The 18,318-nt window shown below is 35.9% G+C and overlaps 1 protein-coding gene across 1 annotated transcript in view; it reads right to left on the bottom strand.

The window, feature by feature from the left end:
- The window catches only part of LOC127639993 (glutamate receptor-interacting protein 2-like), a 134,884-nt gene extending 126,251 nt beyond the window's left edge, over nucleotides 1-8,633 (bottom strand). The window contains exon 1 of the mRNA XM_052122361.1: nucleotides 8,504-8,633. The gene's annotated coding sequence lies outside the window, so the exon portion shown is untranslated. The remainder of the gene's footprint in view (nucleotides 1-8,503) is intronic.
- Between the last annotated feature and the right edge of the window lie 9,685 nt (nucleotides 8,634-18,318).

Here is an 18,318-nt window from a genome sequence, read left to right as displayed (position 1 = left end):
ATAATATTATACAAGGACTAACAATAACTATTCTGTCAAAACGTGTGTATTATTTGAGCTGTAAAGTTATTTAGATTGTAATCTGCAGTTGTCATTTTGAGTTTTAATGTTTATAGTATTAAAAGTTCATAGCAATGTAGTAAAATTGGGTTTCATATTGCAAAGAATAAATTATTAATCGATTTCACACTAAAATCATGTTAACACGCAAAGTGTTTACGTCGTCTTCTTTTTTTAAACAGTATTTTATCATTTACGCATTGGCCCCATTCACTTCCATTGTAAGTGCCTCACTGAAACACATATTTATTTATATATTTATTTATTAGAAATGTGTTGTGGTACCACTGGTATCAAATATTGTTGATTGAACTAAACTTGTATTGAACCTCAAATATTCCTTTAAGCTACGCTGCATATTTTGGTGGAGCTCTGAATACCCACTGACTGTAAGTGCGATATCTCACAAGAAATTAGCTAGGATGATGCATTTGCAGTTAAGAGATATGTTTATTTTCTATTGTTAAGCCTTGCCTGTGGCCAACAACATTGCCAAACTGACGACAACAACATCATTAAAATAATGCTACAGCAGACACTCATTAACAGTGCTAAATAATTTTTCTTTGATAAACACATAAAAAAAGACTTGTCAGATTCTAGCCAAAAGGAAACTGTATTTACATCTCCGATTTGTAATTTAATGAAAGCACAATCTCACTTTTGTCTCAGTGTGAGAAAGTGAGAAGGGGTCATGTTAAAGTAGATTGAAGAATTTTCAGATGAACTTAAAGGTTCACTCAAAACTGAAAATTGTCTTTTCAACATAATTTTCTTACCTTCAAGTTCACAATGAAAGTGGTGACTGAGGCTAACTCTGCCTTGGGGTGCGATATTACTAAAACGTTTTGGTCAATAACGATATACTGTACATCACGATAAACACATTTGTATGGAAAGTGATTTCTGTGAAAAGAAGTATTTCAGAGAGTTCCCTTTTTTCTTCACAGATGTCCACAGTAATGGTAGACCTGTAATGTCCATTGCAATGACACAAATTTATCAATAAATAAAATATAATTTTATTTAAATTTGTTATCCATTTGATCTACTTGGCATTGTTTTGCAATACGCTTTTTTTTTAGTTCATCTACTTTTTTTAAGCAAACACCTTGATCACTTTTTGTTTTAGATTTAGCCTTTCATTGGATACAGGAAAACATTTGACCTTTAGACATGACCTTCCATAACACCGACATCCAGACTAAACACTCCCACCTTAGTAATTACTACAGAAAACCTATTCTTCCTGAACCAGTCCAGAACATATTAATAAATTTAACTCAAACGTTGTTTGGAAAACAAAACCTGTCCAAATAGAGCTTTAGAACTACAAAATTTAAAATATCCTTTGAACATTGACTCTTTGGGACTACAAGCAATTAATTTCACAGTCAAAGCTTTCATTTCCCTTATGCCTATGATTTATGCCTGAGACAAAACAAAAAGCAAAAATCTTTTGAGCTCTTTCACAGTCCAAGAATTTGCTTTTAAACTTTCTCATCTACAAACATTCTGTAGACAATACAAGTCTAGTTCAAAGGCAAACACATCAGATTGTGAAGAATAAAAACAATAACGTCTTCAAACAATGCTATGCAATCTTTTCACTTTGTATACATTCCCACAGCGGAAAAAATCTTGCACACTAGAGACTGGTACCAATTAGGGCTGGGATAAACTATTATTTTTTAAACGATTAATCTAGCGATTATTTTTTCCAGTCCGATTTGATTCCGATTCGATTATCTCCCCATTAATTGACTAATAGCAATTTATACATGTTGATTTACATATCTGCATGAAAAAAACATGAATTCCTTAACATTGCAATATATGTTTATTGCTCTTAAAATTCCAAAATAAAAGACTATACAAGTGCAAAGTAATGCATTCTTAGTCAGAGGTAACATTCAATAAAACCTTGAAGCCTTGAAAACACATAGGCCTAGCTTACTGAAAAAAGTGCGTCTTGTAATTCTTCTTTCAAATTAAAATAACAACAACTTGATGTCTAGTATTCAATAAAAATAAAAATAAAGGTCGCCCAAAATACTTGTTTAGAGCAATTGAAATAATACAGTAACCAATGTAAACTTGACGGCTTTAAGCTAATACAGAGAGTGCTTTTCCAACAAAAAATAAATAAAAATTAACAGCGACAGTGGGAGCCAGCAGCCTGTCATGGCGTCCTTCCTAAACCAACAGAATTGAACATTTATGTTGAAAACACATAGTCCTAGCTTACTGAAAAAAGTGCATCTTTTAATTCTTCATTCACATAAAAATAACAACAACATAGTAATACACTCTGCCACTCACCTTTTTCATAAACTCAAAATTCAAAAATAAAATTCAAGTAAAAGTGTACAAGAGCAAAATAATGCATTCTGATGTCTAGCATTCAATAAAAAAACAAAAAGGTCACCCAGCCACCCTTTCTTAGAGCTATTGAAAGAATACAATAACTATTGTACACTTGGGGGCTTTAAGCTAATACAGAAAGTTATTTTCCAACAAAAAATAAACATTCAGAATTCAACATTTATGTTGAACATAGGCCTAGCTTACTGAAAAAAAGCATCTTCATTCACATGCAAATAACAACTTACACTCTGACACTTTCCTTTCACCTTAAGAATAGTGCGCGTGTGTGCGTGTGTGTGCGTGCGCGCGCGCACCGGGTGGCGCCTCTTCAGGTGCTGGTGCATTACCGTGGTGCTAGAATGGAAGGCCATCTCCATTTTGCAAAGATGAGATATCACGGAATTGTTTCCTTTTAAATTAAAGAATTCTCATACTTTAGAGGAACGAGTGCGTGCCGCATTGCACTTCTGATAGTCTGAGGAGCCACCCGTGTTGCTACTACTCTCCGGCGCCGCCATCTTTGTTTTGGGTCTGACGAATCGACGCGCATATTTTGCGTCGACGTTGTCCCAGCCCTAGTACCAATGCGGTGGTTCTATACAAAATCATGCAATCGAGCCGGGCCCTTAAGCATTTCTTGGTTTTCAAATAAGAGTAATAAATCACCCCCATCTGGCAACTTTCTTACACCAGTGACTTGGAAGACATGGATCGAAAGGAAGAGCTTTTGTTTGTACTCATTAGCTGGTGCCATGTATCCTTCATTTTCTCAAAAAGCACCACATTATTCAGACACATAAAACATGGATTTCTTTTTGTTGGAAAATGCCAGTGAATGGATGTAGAATATATGGCATCTTGCAAGCCACTTCGATATATACGTCTGAACCCTGTCACCTGCTTCTTTCATCTCCCTGCTTTAATCTTCCTTTTATTTCCTCTTCTTAAATCGGCTGCTGTTCAATTTACATATTTATTAGTAATTTAATCCTCCAAACTCTTATTATATGGATAGCGAGGTCAGTCCATCGGCATAGAATATGCTTCTTCCACACAATTGTACCTTTCTTTGATATAGTCTTCTTTGAGAGCTCCATCATACATTTACTTGTTTTGAAGGCAAAACAGGCACAATGTAACCCAGTCTCATGAAAAGCCGTAATCATTTTATGAGATAAAAAATCATACGTTGGCTCATACAAAAAAATGTAAAATTTGACTCCCATAGAAAATACTAAACGAATCAACGAAAAATGTTATGATAACACAAACCTAAGTCTAACCATAAATTCTAACCCCTTACATAACCTTTATTTTATTTGAAATATTTTATTTTATGAAATTACTTTTGTGCAACTTTTTTGTACACAACAGTGGGGTTTGGAATGAGACAAAAAGTATTACAGGTTTTTGACATTCATAAGTCAAGTGTTGGACATTCATTTCAAGTGTTGGATAGAAGGCTAGCTAAAATTCTGTGCCTGTTTTTTATCGGTTTGAAATTATATTTGTTGATCTAATAGTCATACCCTTTCACATGAGCCAAGTTGATGATATCTTATTTCTTGTATGAATAATTATGAGTTGTAATGACTTTGTTGACACAATGACATACCAAAAACATCTAATCTGAAAAGTGTGTGGGTATGGTTGGCTTTAATTTCATTGCACAGCGGAGAAGTAGGTCAAATCAACTTTGAAATTTCTAAAAGAGGGGTCAAATTTTAAGTATTCATGGAAGGTACTTCAATTGAATAATTTAATTGAAATAAATTTTCAATCTAAACAATTATGGCGGTTAATTATAATAAAAAAATAAAAATGTAAGCCATTTTTTTTCTAATTTTCAGTAATTGTTTCCCCAAGCACTGGTTAATTTTTTTATTTGCCCCTGACCCTGATTGCTACACCCCCTATTGAAAAAAATAAATAAAGGGGGAAATTCACTAAATAGTTGCATTACATTTGCACGTGATATTTCAGCACAAAAACCTGCATCTTATTTCCTAACCATCCGCAATCTAGTTGCACACGCAATCAATAGCAATGAAATAGCACCACGTCTTGAGTATTTATATTGAAACATTGTCATTTCTTTATGTGTAAACACACCTCCTTTCTAAGTAAATTAGGCTCATTATATATTGAATAGATATTGAAGCTGGAAGCCGTATCACCCTGCAGCTTTCACATGGTCACCCACTGAAGCTAGGCAGAGTTGAGCCTGGTCAGTACCTGGATGGGAGACCTCATGGGGAAAACTAATTTAGCTACTGTAATTGGTGATAGTGAGGCCAGCAGGGGTTGCTCACCCTGCAGTCTGTGTGGGTCCTAATGCCACAGTATAGAGACGGGACACTATCATTTTAAAAAGCACCATCCTTCGGATGAGACCTGTGGTCATTAAAAATCCCTGGTGTCCTAGCTAAAGTCCCCCCATTGGTCCTTATCAATCATGGCCTCCTAATTATCCACATCCATGAATTGGCTCTATAAATCTACTCTCTCCTCTCCACTAACAGCTGGTGTGTGGTGGGCATACTGGCGCATTATATCGCATCATCCAGGTGCATGCTGTACACTGGCGGTGTTTGAGGAGAGTCCCTTGTTCACTATGTAAAGCACTTTGAGTGAAGTGTCAAAAAGGTGATATACAAGTATAACATTCATATATATTGTGCTTCATTCACAAAATGCAGTGCTGTTTGCCCGACGCAATAAACATTGCACTTTTACAGACAGAGGAAAGCATGTGGTAAACTGAATTTAATTTCAAAGAGACATTAAATGTACATTTCTGCTGATTATACCAGCAGTAACTCATTAAATAATGATCAAATTCAGTGGTGTGCTGCATTTTCTACATCATAGTGCTCAAAAATGGCATGATAGACCAGCAATTGCACTTTGTTAATTGCATCCAGCACAGTTGACTAATATGCATAATTATTTTAGTGAAACAGGTGCTAAACTGGCGCAGACACACTCAAATAAACAATGCTTTTACCGGATCCAATTGAGCCTAAGTGAATTCCTCCCATAGTCACTTATTCATACAATGTAATGGAAATCTTTTGAAAGAATGTCAATAGGATATCATAGTTACACAAAGTGAATAAAGCCTCTCCAATATAATTGCAACTCTATGGCTTGCTGATTTCGGTTAGTGTCTTGGCTTCATAGTGATATTGAGAGAGAAGTTGATTTTCAGCCTGAAATCTCCAGCTTATTCCGTCTAGTCTCAGAATTCTTATCAAGCATATCCTGGTCCACCTCTCCTCGTATAAATCAAATAAAGCTGTCACGATTGATCAATCCTCTCAGACTGAACTTGCAGTCTTTTCTAGATTGAGTTTTCATGAAGCTAGCACATATCTGCGGAAATACATCTGGGAAATTATACTGCAGAGTATATAAATCAAATAAGTTAGTCTCAAAAAAACTTTCTGTAAACATCAAAACATTTAACCAGACAGAAATGGTTTGTTACTCTTAGTTGTTTTTCAAACCTGGCCAGCTGACAAGTGCACTTAGACTGGTGTCTTATTAGAAGAAGCTTGATAAAGCAGGTAAACTCAAATTAGGGAAGAAATTTGACCAGTCACATGAGGACTGCCCTCCTGAGGGGACCAGCTTAGACCAGCATGAGTTTCCATAGTAGTTTTGTGTTGGTATAACTGGTGCCTCAGCATTAGGGTTGCCACCTTGAAATATGGAAACCTCCCTGATGGGACACACCAAAGCATTTTGCCATCTGATTGGGGTTCCATCTGAGCCTGGCTTAAAAATACATGTATTGATTTGATACGGGACATATTATTTCATCTTTAAATATGGGACGATCCCTTATTTTGCAGGATGGGTGAAACCCTAATCAGCATAGCCATAGTGTTCAACAGCAAAACATCAGCATCCAAAAACCAACAGATGCTTGTGACCAGCTATGCTGGTCTTTTCAGTAGGGTGGGCCCCATACCATTGTGATTCCCAATCCATGAAATTCCTGTCATCAATCATGTCATCCATTTTTTATGTTAACTCTTCTACCAGTTCAAGAGGCAGCAAGGAAATTTAGCAGAAGGCAGAAGATGAAGTTATTTAATGCTTTAGATTGCATTTTTCTCAATGGCCAGTCTGACCTTATCTGATCAGCACAAACTCAACAATGCTATTATACCAAGCAAAGACAACAGAAACAAAATTACTGTTTCACAACATGGTCCTGTGATGTTGAAGACCTTGAAATGAAGAAAACTTTGTGAAACACAGCACACAACATAAAATGAAACAGAAAAGATTATAAAAATGAATAGTAATAAGTAAAAATGTATTTATAAAATGATATACATTATGAATGAATAAGGACTTGATATATGTAATGAATGAACAATTTAGAACATTAGAACCAAATGGGATTCGTTGTGTTTGGAAAAAGTCCCTTTTAAGACAAGAAATCACCATCATGTGCATCGCGCATTCTGTTTGTAGCAGATGACAATGAGCAGAGCGGTAATTCACTTTGTTGCAGAATACACATTTATTTAATTAAAAAAAGCAACCTTTTGCAGTTTAATAATCACATTGGGTTGTGCAGCTACCTGCTTTTCCGGAAGTGAGAAGCTACCATTAAAAACACGGAAACAGAAAGGGCTTCTTTCCAAAATAAAAGCTGCAGCCAAAATAAATGCTCAATTTAAATGGAAAAAGGTGTGACAGAAATATATCACTACTGTACAGTTATGTAATATTGCTTCTACTCCTAATAATTACAATAAATCAAAAGTAATTGTATTATATTTAAGCTATATCTCACATCTGTGATGCTCTGTTATGCAGCACTTTATTAGAAAAAATAACTCCAGTGTTATATTTTAGATCTGTATAAAAGCACTTTATAAAAAATAATAAAAAATTATGCTGAAATTCATTGTCCTAGAGTATTTTCATTTGATTAAGGTTTTAATGATTTCATTTATTTAGACACTATTTTGATGATAAAATGAAAATAAACTAAGTAATTCAGTACTCGTTCTCAAAAAATATGGTATTGGGACATACCTAGTCTCTAAGGTACATAAGTTCTAAGAAACAATGTGTGACAATGGAAAAAATGGAAAGCACAAGTGAAGAGTAGGAACTCACGCACATCACCCACCATTGATACATCAACTTGAACCTCAGCCAAGTACAAGCACTTTTAACCAATCTCCACCCCCACATAAGGATACCATAGATGGTTAATGTTACATCTATAGTCTTGAACTTTGCTTTATACTGCTTTATTGATTTCTTGCAAAAATAGCTTAAGGCAAGATATCCCATATGCATAAAAACTAGATCTTCTGCACTGTCGGCTCAGAAGAAGTGTCAAACTTACAGTCTCTGCCTGATGCACTGCAAATAAAATAAAATCTTATTTGTCTTATAGTTTTTTGTCCAAACATACTTAAATGAGAAAAGCACAATGGAATAATATATTAAGTCTTGTTTTCAGACATAATTTGGTGGGGTTTTGCTTAAAACAAGAAAACTTTTTTTTCCAGATAAAATGTTGTTATAAAATGTCTATATATATATATATATATATATATATATATATATATATATATATATATATATATATATATTTTTTTTTTTTTTTTTTCACAAACAAATATTTTTTGTTCATGCCAGGGCCTTTTTAATTTAAGATCTAAACCCAAAGTGGTTCTATATAAATAAATAGTACAATAGAATGACTGTTGAAGTTTTATGAGACCTACAGTATATCTGTCACATTGCTGGTGAAATAAAGTGGTTATGGGGTTAAATAAAAACAAACGTTTTGCAGTCAAAAACATGCAGTTAATCACACGCATCTGCAAAATTCACCACAGAGAAGTGTGAAGGCCTTTTAATTGAAGTCTAAAAATAATGTTAACGCAAAGCAATGAAAAACATGTAAGGTGCGCTTGACATTGAGCATTTATAAATCATTCAAATAGATACTACACAATAAATTATAAATAAGCCATTCATTGGTTTTCAAGACCAGAGGAGGTTGTCAATACAGCAAACACAAAACTAAAGCACTCACAAGCATGCCTGAAGTATCCATCGTCCTTCACAAAACTGTGTCTTGATTGGCTTTGCTGGTTTTTAGACAAAAGCACCCTAGGACAAGTCACACCTTAAATTAAATTCCCTTTAAAAAGGATAACAATCACTCTGCTAACCTAAACCCCCCAAAGATAAGTAGAGTAGGAAAGATACCAGTTAATGAAACTGAAAACATCATCTCCCACTCCAATTACAAACTAATCCTGAAGCCCGTCCCCCTCCCCAACACTTGGAAATGTTCAGACCCCCATCCTAAAAGCTTGTGTAGAAGTGGTGCATTGCACAATACCCTTGATCCTGCGTCTGATGACCCCCAGTCGGCACTTGAGCGAAACGGAAAACATATCCTCCTCTTACCGCCTCCTCTCCTCTTCAGCGACTCATCATTGAAGGGGGAAAAAAGCAAGGGAGAGCAGAAAATAGCTCCAAAGCACTGGAAGAAGTCACATGGCACTCTGAGGAGCAGTCCGCCACTCCGCAAAGGCAGGGAGACTAAACAAAAAAATGCAATTACTCTTTCTCTACCTCTCTACACGTTACATCCTCATCCAAGCTGAGGAAAGTTGTGGTGCTCTGAGGCGAGGCGACAACTGTCAGAATGACAGTGCAAGTAAGGGAGAACAAAAAGAGCCTGAGAATACACAAGTTGTTCGCGCTCCTGCCAAAGAACACCTCCGCATCTGAGAGCTCCTTGTCATGTCTTTCAATTGGTACAAGAATGGTAATCAATATTTATAACTCCTCATCTTTTCTGACATCACACACACTCCTTTTGCAGGGTTCTTTTATTTTTCTCCTCGGTATCTCTCTCTAATCCTTCTCGCACTGCAAAAATTATATTCTGGGTTTCAAGTAAAATGATCTAAACATCATTAAAACAAGGAAAATTCTGGGTTCAATACAAATTTAGCTCAATCGACAGCATTTGTGGCATAATGTTTATTACCACAAACAAATTTCGACTTGTTCTCCCTTTTCTTTTCAAAGCAAAAAATTAGTTGACAGTGAATGGAAGTGAATGGGGCCAATCTGTAAACATTAAAATACTCACCGTTTCAAAAGTATTCACAAGATACATTTAAACATGATTTTAGTGTGTCAAATTGAACTTCGTTTCCATGATGACATAACATTGTAAATAAACAATGATTTAAACAACTTTTCACCTCAATAATACACAAGATTTAAAAGAAGAATTATTTTGTTGTATTTTTTTTTATAAAATAATAAGCTTCACATTTCTGCCTTTAAATCCTCTATAAATTTGCCACATTCACTTCCATTGTGAGTAACTCACTGTAACTTTGATTTTTATTTGATTTTTTAAAAGAAATTATTTTTTTTTTTGTATGCGTGGTAATGAACATTATGCCACACATACTGATGATTAGCTTAACTTGTACTGAATCCAGAATATTCCTAGTTAATCTTTCAATAACCAACGTGGTGAGCAAAATTTACGATTTGAAGATATACTGTTTATTCTCTGAAAATAAGTCTTGTTAACTTATATATATATTGTTTACAGATGTTAAGATATTTTTTTTACTGGAAAACAAGACAAAAATACTGATTAATAAAACAGCTCTTTGCCCACAGTCTTTTTCACACTCTTGATCATTGTCTTTCTCTTGCTCATACACACCGAAAAGCTTTTGGGAATTGAATAGAATTACTCTCCTCTCTTTTCCCATATTGAAAATCCACTTGCAGGATGGTGTAATTAATCACTGTAGTGCAGAGTTGAGCATTCCCTGTAATATGAGGGTTGATGAAGGTACGGTATGGGGTACATGGAAACATTACCTTGCATATACAAAGTTCAAACGTGTACCTGTTTTTGTTATGCTAAATATAATGTAGGTGCAGAATACAAGATGCTAAGCACAACAGTTGTAAACCAAAACAACTTCATGTCTTTTATTAGCTGGGCAATATTTCTGCCTGCAAACTAACAGTTTCTTAAAAAATTAAGTTACCCAGAGAGACAGCACTTTTAATCATGACTTAAGGAGTTCCACAGGGCTCTGTGCTTGCCCCAATTAAGTTTTGTAGCATGATAAGGGATTTACGTAGATTTCATACAGGGCATTCCAATTCTTGACCACAACAAAGCAGTCAAAATAGACAATCTAACATGTTTGTTGAGAGTCATATTTACGATGGAGAGTGCAATTTATTCAGCATACTATAGTATCATGACAACTCGTAATAATTTGTGTCAGATGGCAAAATCGTAAGATTTCTTATGACTTAGTTTGTACGTAAAGATGTGACTTTTATTTCCATAGACACCAACCAATCAACACACAAACATCAAATTGTTTCTCACCTCTTATAAAACATTATTTCTGTGAACAAATTTGGCTACTCATTCCATATTTATTTATGCAATACAGATGTATATCAATAACCTGTAACACGCTTTCCTCGTTATGTTCCAGACACAGATGTTTTCTTTTTTCGATGGTACACAAAAGTTATTTTACTATTAAAATCATGGTTAGGTTTAGTGTTGGGTTTGAGGGTTAAACTTGGTAAAACTTTGATAAAATGTTTTATATTGATCATTCAAAACCCTGATGTTTCTCTTTCTTTCTTGGTGAACAACATTTATAAAAATGTATGATTGTTCTATTAAAATCATAGTTAAGTTTAGAGTTTGTGTAAGGGTGTACACTTTATGGTTAGGTTTAGGTTTGTTTTAGCATTTAAACTTAGGAAATATCATAATAACATTCTTTGTTGGCTAGTTTATTTTTCTCTATGGGAGTAAAAGACGTACGTTCTTGTCCGAGCCAACTTATATGATTTTGCCATATCATACCATTATTGCTTGTTATGAGACCGGACAGAGTTGAAATCAGAAGTTTACATACACCTAAACCAAATATATTTAAACTCAGTTTTTCACAATTACTGTCATTTAATCGTAGAAAACATTCTCTCTCTTAGGTAGGATCACTAATTTATTTTAAGAATTAGTAATAGTAGAGAGAATGATTTACTTCAGCTTTTATTTCTTTCATCACATTTCCAGTGGGTCAGAAGTTTACATACACTTTGTTAGTATTTGGTAGCATTGCCTTTAAATGGTTTAACTTGTTGTGTAAGCTTCTCACAATAAGTTGCTGGAATTTTGGACCATTCCTCCAGACAGAAATGATTTTGTAGGCCTCCACACTCGCAAATGCCTTTTCAGTTCTGCCCACAAAGTTTCTATCAGATTGAGGTCAGGGCCTTGTGATGGCCACTCCAATACCTTGACATTGTTGTCTTTGGCATTTTGCCACAACTTTGGAAAGCCTGGGGTCATTCTCCATTTGGAAGATACATTTGCGACCGAGCTTTAACTTCCTGGCTGATTTTTTTAGATGTTTCTTCAATATACCCACATAATTATCGTTCCTCATGATGCCATCTATTTTGTGAAGTGCACCAGTCCCTCCTGCAGCAAAGCACCCCCACAACATGATGCTGCCACCACCATGCTTATGACCAAACAGTTAAATTTTTGTTTCATTACACCAGAGGACATTTCTCCAAAAAGTAAGATCTTTGTCCCCATTTGCACTTGCAAACTGTAGTCTGGCTTTTTTAATGGTGGTTTTAGAGAAGTGGCTTCTTCCTTCAGCCTTTCAGGTTATGTCATTATTGGACTCATTTTAATGTAGATATACGTATATTATTGTCTACCCGTTTCCTCCAGCATCTTCACAAGGTCCTTTGCTGTTGTTCTGGGATTGGTTTGCACTTTTGACTCCAATCTATGTTTATCTGTAGTAGACGGAATGCGGCTCCTTCCTGAGCGGTAATGATGGCTGCATGCTCCCATGGTGTTTATACTTGCTTACTATTGTTTGTACAGATTAACGTGGTACATTCAGGCGTTTGGAAATTGCTCCCAAGGGTGAATCAGACTTGTGGAGGTCCACAGTTTTTTTCTTAGGTTTTGGCTGATTTATTTTGATTTTCCAATGCTGTCAAGCAAAGAGGTACTGAGTTTGAAGGTAGGCCATGTACACCTCCAATTCAGTACGCCTCCAATCAGAAGCTAATAGGATAATTGTCTAAAAGCTTGACATCATTTTCTGGAATATTCCAAGCTCCTTAAAGGCACAATTATCTTAGTGTATATAGACTTCTGACCCACTGGAATTGTGATTATAGTCAATTAAAAGTGAAAAAATCTATCTGTAAACAATTATTGGAAAAATGACTCATGTCATGCTCAAAGTAGATGTCCTAAACAACGTGCCAAAACTATAGTTTGCTCATTTGAAATCTGTGGAGTGGTTAAAAAATTTGTTTTAATGAGTACGTTTATATTTCTATGATAAAATACATTCTCCAATCCAAGCTATGCAGATACAACTACTGTATATGTAAGTCATTTGTAGGTTGATATCCCTGAAGTATACACTGTGTGGTGCTATAAAAATTGTAGTTCTGTTTGAACATCACAACCAGCCTAAAACAGCAAAACTGGCTCAACCAATTGCATCAGTTTTTGAGGGACCATTAGTTTGGGATGGGAACTAAAACTAGAGGCAGTAACTAATGTATATTGTGATACTAAAAGGTGTTTTTAGACATTCCGACCTATGATTTACATAATTTCAGCTGCATGTTTTACATTTATTATGCAGAAACTTTCATTCAAAGCGACTTACAGTGCATTCAAGCTACAACTTAGTAAGTATATCTCTTCCCTGGGAATCAAACCCATGACCTTTTGTACTTCTAGTGCCATTCACTACCAGTTGAGTAACAAAAGAAAATATCTTGCAAGGACGGGTGCATACATGCATTTCATGCAATCTCACATTGTAGGTGACATTCAACATGAATATATACAGCACAGTTTTTACTCAAGTGTATAGCCTCATAATTAATTAAGATATGTAAATTATTGGTGCTTTATAATGGAAAAAAAAAGAATGAGCTCCATGGAAGTCCCTATTCACCCCGAGTTTTGATGTGTGATATATATGACTACCTGCAATCTCACAAGTACAGATATGCATGTTGATGCCCTATTTCAAAAGCCTTTAAAATTCAAGAGATATTAATTTAATAATTAATTGATATTTTATCTCATCAAGATGAGATGCTCATATTTAATGCTGCACTATAATTGACTTAAGATGTAATATTAGTTTGATGCTACAGCAACGTGCTAAATCGAAAAGAGAGAACTAAATGGTAAATGGCAGTAGATATTATTAAAAATTATCATCTTCGGTAGACATACAGTACAGCTCACACTTAATGATATGCATTATGAATATCAAAAGTCTTTTAACTAGCACAGTTATCTAGAGAATAACTTTCTCAAGTGTGAGATTTAATTGACTGAAAAAAAAAACTGATTTAGTAACAACTAAAATTCACAATAAGAATACTACACTGTTACAGGAAGTACCCCCCCCCCCCCATTTTAATTATTTATGTTTCCCTCCCCTTGTCCCCTCCATCATCCAGGTAGACAGGGACGACCTACCGGCAGATGGGGCGGAAGGCATGCCCCTCCCCAGGGAAAGGGGGAAGTACGTCATGCCGGGGGCTCCCCAGCCTGAGAAAACGAGGGAGGAATGTGACAGGGCGGAGGGAAGGCGCGGATCATGATTATACACACCCGGTCCCTTATAGGGCTAATTAAGCCTCCGAGAGGGATAAAGGCCGACTGAAGGTGGTGCAACGAGAGAGAGATCGTTTACGGTCAGCTGACCGTCATGTGTGTGTTTGTATTTATATTGCCAAGCCGGTTCTCGCCTCCTCCTTGCCCATCTAAATTCCTTTACAGTCATGTACTCTAGAGCTTCGTTAAACCCATTTTATTGTGTTTAAGGCTATGTCCAATGAGTTTCTCAACATCATTGTTTTCCAATGTGCAGAAAGTTTTCAGAAGTCTCCATTTTCCGTGGAGAAATGCGCGGAAAATGCGCGCCATTCTAGTGTGGGAGAGAGGCATAAACGTGGCAAAACGATGGATTTTCAAACGAAAATGTATTAGTGTGGACGTGGTTGAAATCTTTTTTTAAGATTAAGATTCAACTTTATTGTCATTGTGCAGAGAATAGGTACAGAACCAATGAAATGCAGTTGTTTTCGCATATCCCAACTAAGTTGGGGTCAGAGCGCAGGGTCAGCCATGAAACAGCGCCCCTGGAGCAGATAGGGTCAAGGGCCTTGCTCAAGGGCCCAACAGTGGTATCTTGGCGGTGCTGGGGCTTGAACCCCAGACCTTTCGGTCAGTAACCCAGAGCCTTAACTGAAAATCCGCTGATTCCTTATGGGGGTAGGTTGTTGTATATCTTTAAACACCATGCACTGGGTACAAAAAAGGTGGCGATCCATTACCAGAGACTAGACCATTATTCGCAATTATTGACCATTATTGAGTTTCCATTAGACTTACTGACAGAAGACCACCACACATGACATTGACATTCCTCTTAAACCTCATTATCAAGGAAAACCGTATTTCCTTTTGCTTCATCTTTAATGCTTCTAAAAAGGAAAAATTATATGGCTTATGATGCACTTTAGCCAAATTAAAAGTCCTAGACCAACTACTCTACACAAGCATGCAAACACAGGTGTGAATGCTTGGCCAATGCATTGCAAGTGCATAATCATTACAGTTTAACTAACTTTAACAAACTTGCTCGGCAATATTATTTTCAAACGTTTGCTTCAAGGCCACAGTAATTGACCTGAAAGATAAAAGAGAAAACTGACCAAAGAAGATGACAGTTTGCGCTAAGGTCCAGTACAGCACCACTTGTGGCATAGCAGAGAATGCAACTCAAAATCAGACAAATTCCTTAAACTATTATTGTGTAACATCTGTGAAATGTTCTGCTGCCAGTACACCCACTTTCCTCAAACTATGGCCCTGTTTCATGTGGCTTTATAAAAAATAAACCATTATATAATACAGTTCTTCAGTTCATAATTAATTCTTCCTTTGCAGTGCAACACTCGACAAACAATATAAAACAAAGCTCAGTATACTAATTTCTAAGAAATAAATACCATGGAAATAGCTGTTTCACAGTAGAGAAACATTGATCCATTTCTTCATTAATAATTATCTGTTTTTACTGTCACTGAGTCTGAAAATGCATCACATTTCCATTCAATAGTGCACTAATGTAGCTATGTGCTGCCTAAAACGTGATGTTTTGTGTGTGTGGGGGGTTGTTTTTCCTCTAAAAGTTGAAAAGTTTCAGCTTCCAGTTTACCATGAAAGTTATTTTTTCCATACAGTATGAGTCTTGCATTCCAGTAAAGTTTTTTTCAAACTTGAGAGGTTTGTGCTATTTCTTTGTTTCACTCAAAGAAATGCGAATATAGCTGTGTTCTGATGTCTGGGCTTGCAATGTGATTTACTCGTAAACTCATTATTGAAATGCATGCATGCCGCCCACCCTCCCCAAAAAAAAAAACAGACCAAAAACTAGGCCATTTCCAGAATAGCAACATTCATGTACATAATAAAGATGCCAAATAGAAAATTAATCCTCTTCTATTAAAGGACCTGGAATTGTTCCTGTGTTATTACCCTTGTTAGTCTCTGTCGCTGATTTGTTTATTTCTTTCACTTTGGGCACTTTCGGAAAATAAACTCTCTTAAAACACACTTTTTTAAATTCACAATTTATTATTTTATCTACTGACAAGTTATATTTAAATAATTTTTTTCTTCACACATCATGTCTCATATTTCGTTTCAAACATGCCAAAGCCACTCCCTCAGGGGAAGCCTCGAGGGTTAGCTTAACGTGGCGGGATGCCGATAGGGAGAAAAGAGGCCTTCAGAATGGAAGTCAACAGAAGAGATGCTACAGCACACTGAATATGCTGCTTTTACAAGGAAACATCTCATCACTTAATAAACTGACGGCCTGTCTGCAAATCTTCAACTACTTTTCCATGAAATAATCCTTTTGGAGTGAACTTTGATTGGAGTGTACTATGAAAAAAAGATCTGTTTATAAGTGAAGTCACTGGCATTTTGTGTGATTGATTGTGATTAAGAGTGATTAATTATTACTCTTCACTTACACAAAAATAATCAACGAAGCCCCGGTAAAAATACAGTAAAATGACAAAGGCCTGGTTTAAGTTTCCAAGACAGTTTTAATTTGACCTTCATATAACAAAAAGAAATATGGACTTCCTGGTACCAATACTGACTTGTTCTAGTGTTCGTAAAAATGCTCAGATTTTAGAGCAGTCGGGACGGATTGGAGGGAAATTGCATACTTCCGTCAGTCTTCCGTGCATGTTTACGTCACGTCCGTAAATAAAGAAAAGAAGGTCCAGCTAACTATTACAGTGTGTGTATATGTGCGGTGATAGGTGTGGTGGTAGTTTGAAACTGACAGCTTATAGCCACAACACAAGAACAACATTGAACATGGATAATTCAAAAGGTGACCCTCTGGGAAATCACCCGTTTTCAAAATAAAGAAACCTCAAACTGAGAAGAGTCTGCAAGCAAAAAGGGAAAGCGACAGGGCCTGTAATAAAACACGAAACAACATCGGCTTGGCTTTTTCAAAGGTGGCAACAACTGACCCAAAGTTTTTCTCGCATATGGATGCTAAGCACAACCATTTAATTGTATTACTAATGGATATTCATATCAAATAAGCTAAATAATTGTAACATCTAATCCCACAAAACTATTTGTAAGTAAGAAATATGAAAAGCTCCACTAGAGAGTGGCACAAAAATGCTTCTGTGCATCCCGGACACAGATGACATGCTTCAAGTAACCGAAGCTCACGACACAACGCGATCCTTGCTGTTCATTCAAAAGTGTACAGCTGTTAGATTATAAATATTGCTGGGGCACAAAATGAAGTTTACAGCATCCAACAGTTTGATGAGCCTTTTTACTGCTAAACTATTAATTAAAGCATTGTCAGACAGAATGTGCAGAATGATTCCAGAGAAACACTCTCCACAACAAACCTGTGGATTATGCATAGTAACAGGAACATTATCCAAAGCAGAGGATTTGACATCGGACAGTGAACAAGCAGCACTTTTGATGGTGCTTTGATGGCTAAGATAGTGGTGCATTAAAGGACTGAACGTAAAGAATTAAAGAGAAGAAACTTTGAACTCTGCACAAATATAGCTTCCTTTATTTATCTATAAATCAATTGAATTAGCATTAAGCTAAAGGTGTCATTTTTATTTTTAAATGTTCAAAAAATATTTTTCATCAGGGAGAAGATTTTAAAATTGTTTGTCTCAAGAACTGCGATTTGTATGAGAATCAATTTTTTTGCCCCCAAACAAACCACGAGTAAAATGGCAGATAATCAGTTCCTAAACACTTACTTCACTTTATCCTGTTCCTAACATAATGCTATCTTATGACATCTAAACACATAGCGCATGACTTGTTAGGTGATGCATTTTAATGCTTACATTACATAACCAATTACATTTACAATCTTGTTCAAATGCAGTCAAATTGCACAGTAGCTCAACTGATGAACTATAAATCTATGAATCTCCACCTTTGACCAGCCCCAACCAGTAGGTGGATGTACAGTATGTGAAACTTAAGGGAAAGTCACTTCCACATTCTGTATGGATGTGGAAGTGAAAGTGAAAGTATAGATTTACAGTAAAAATGACTTAATATTGATCTATTTCTCACCTACATCTATCATATTGCTTCTGAAGACATGGACCTACAGATATTCTTCAAAAAGTATTTTGTGTTCTGCAGAAGAAAGAAGGTCATACACAATGGGATGGCAT

This window comes from Xyrauchen texanus, chromosome 48, assembly GCF_025860055.1.
Source record: "Xyrauchen texanus isolate HMW12.3.18 chromosome 48, RBS_HiC_50CHRs, whole genome shotgun sequence".
Lineage (NCBI taxonomy): Eukaryota > Metazoa > Chordata > Actinopteri > Cypriniformes > Catostomidae > Xyrauchen > Xyrauchen texanus.
This window is presented reverse-complemented; position numbering and strand designations above follow the sequence as displayed.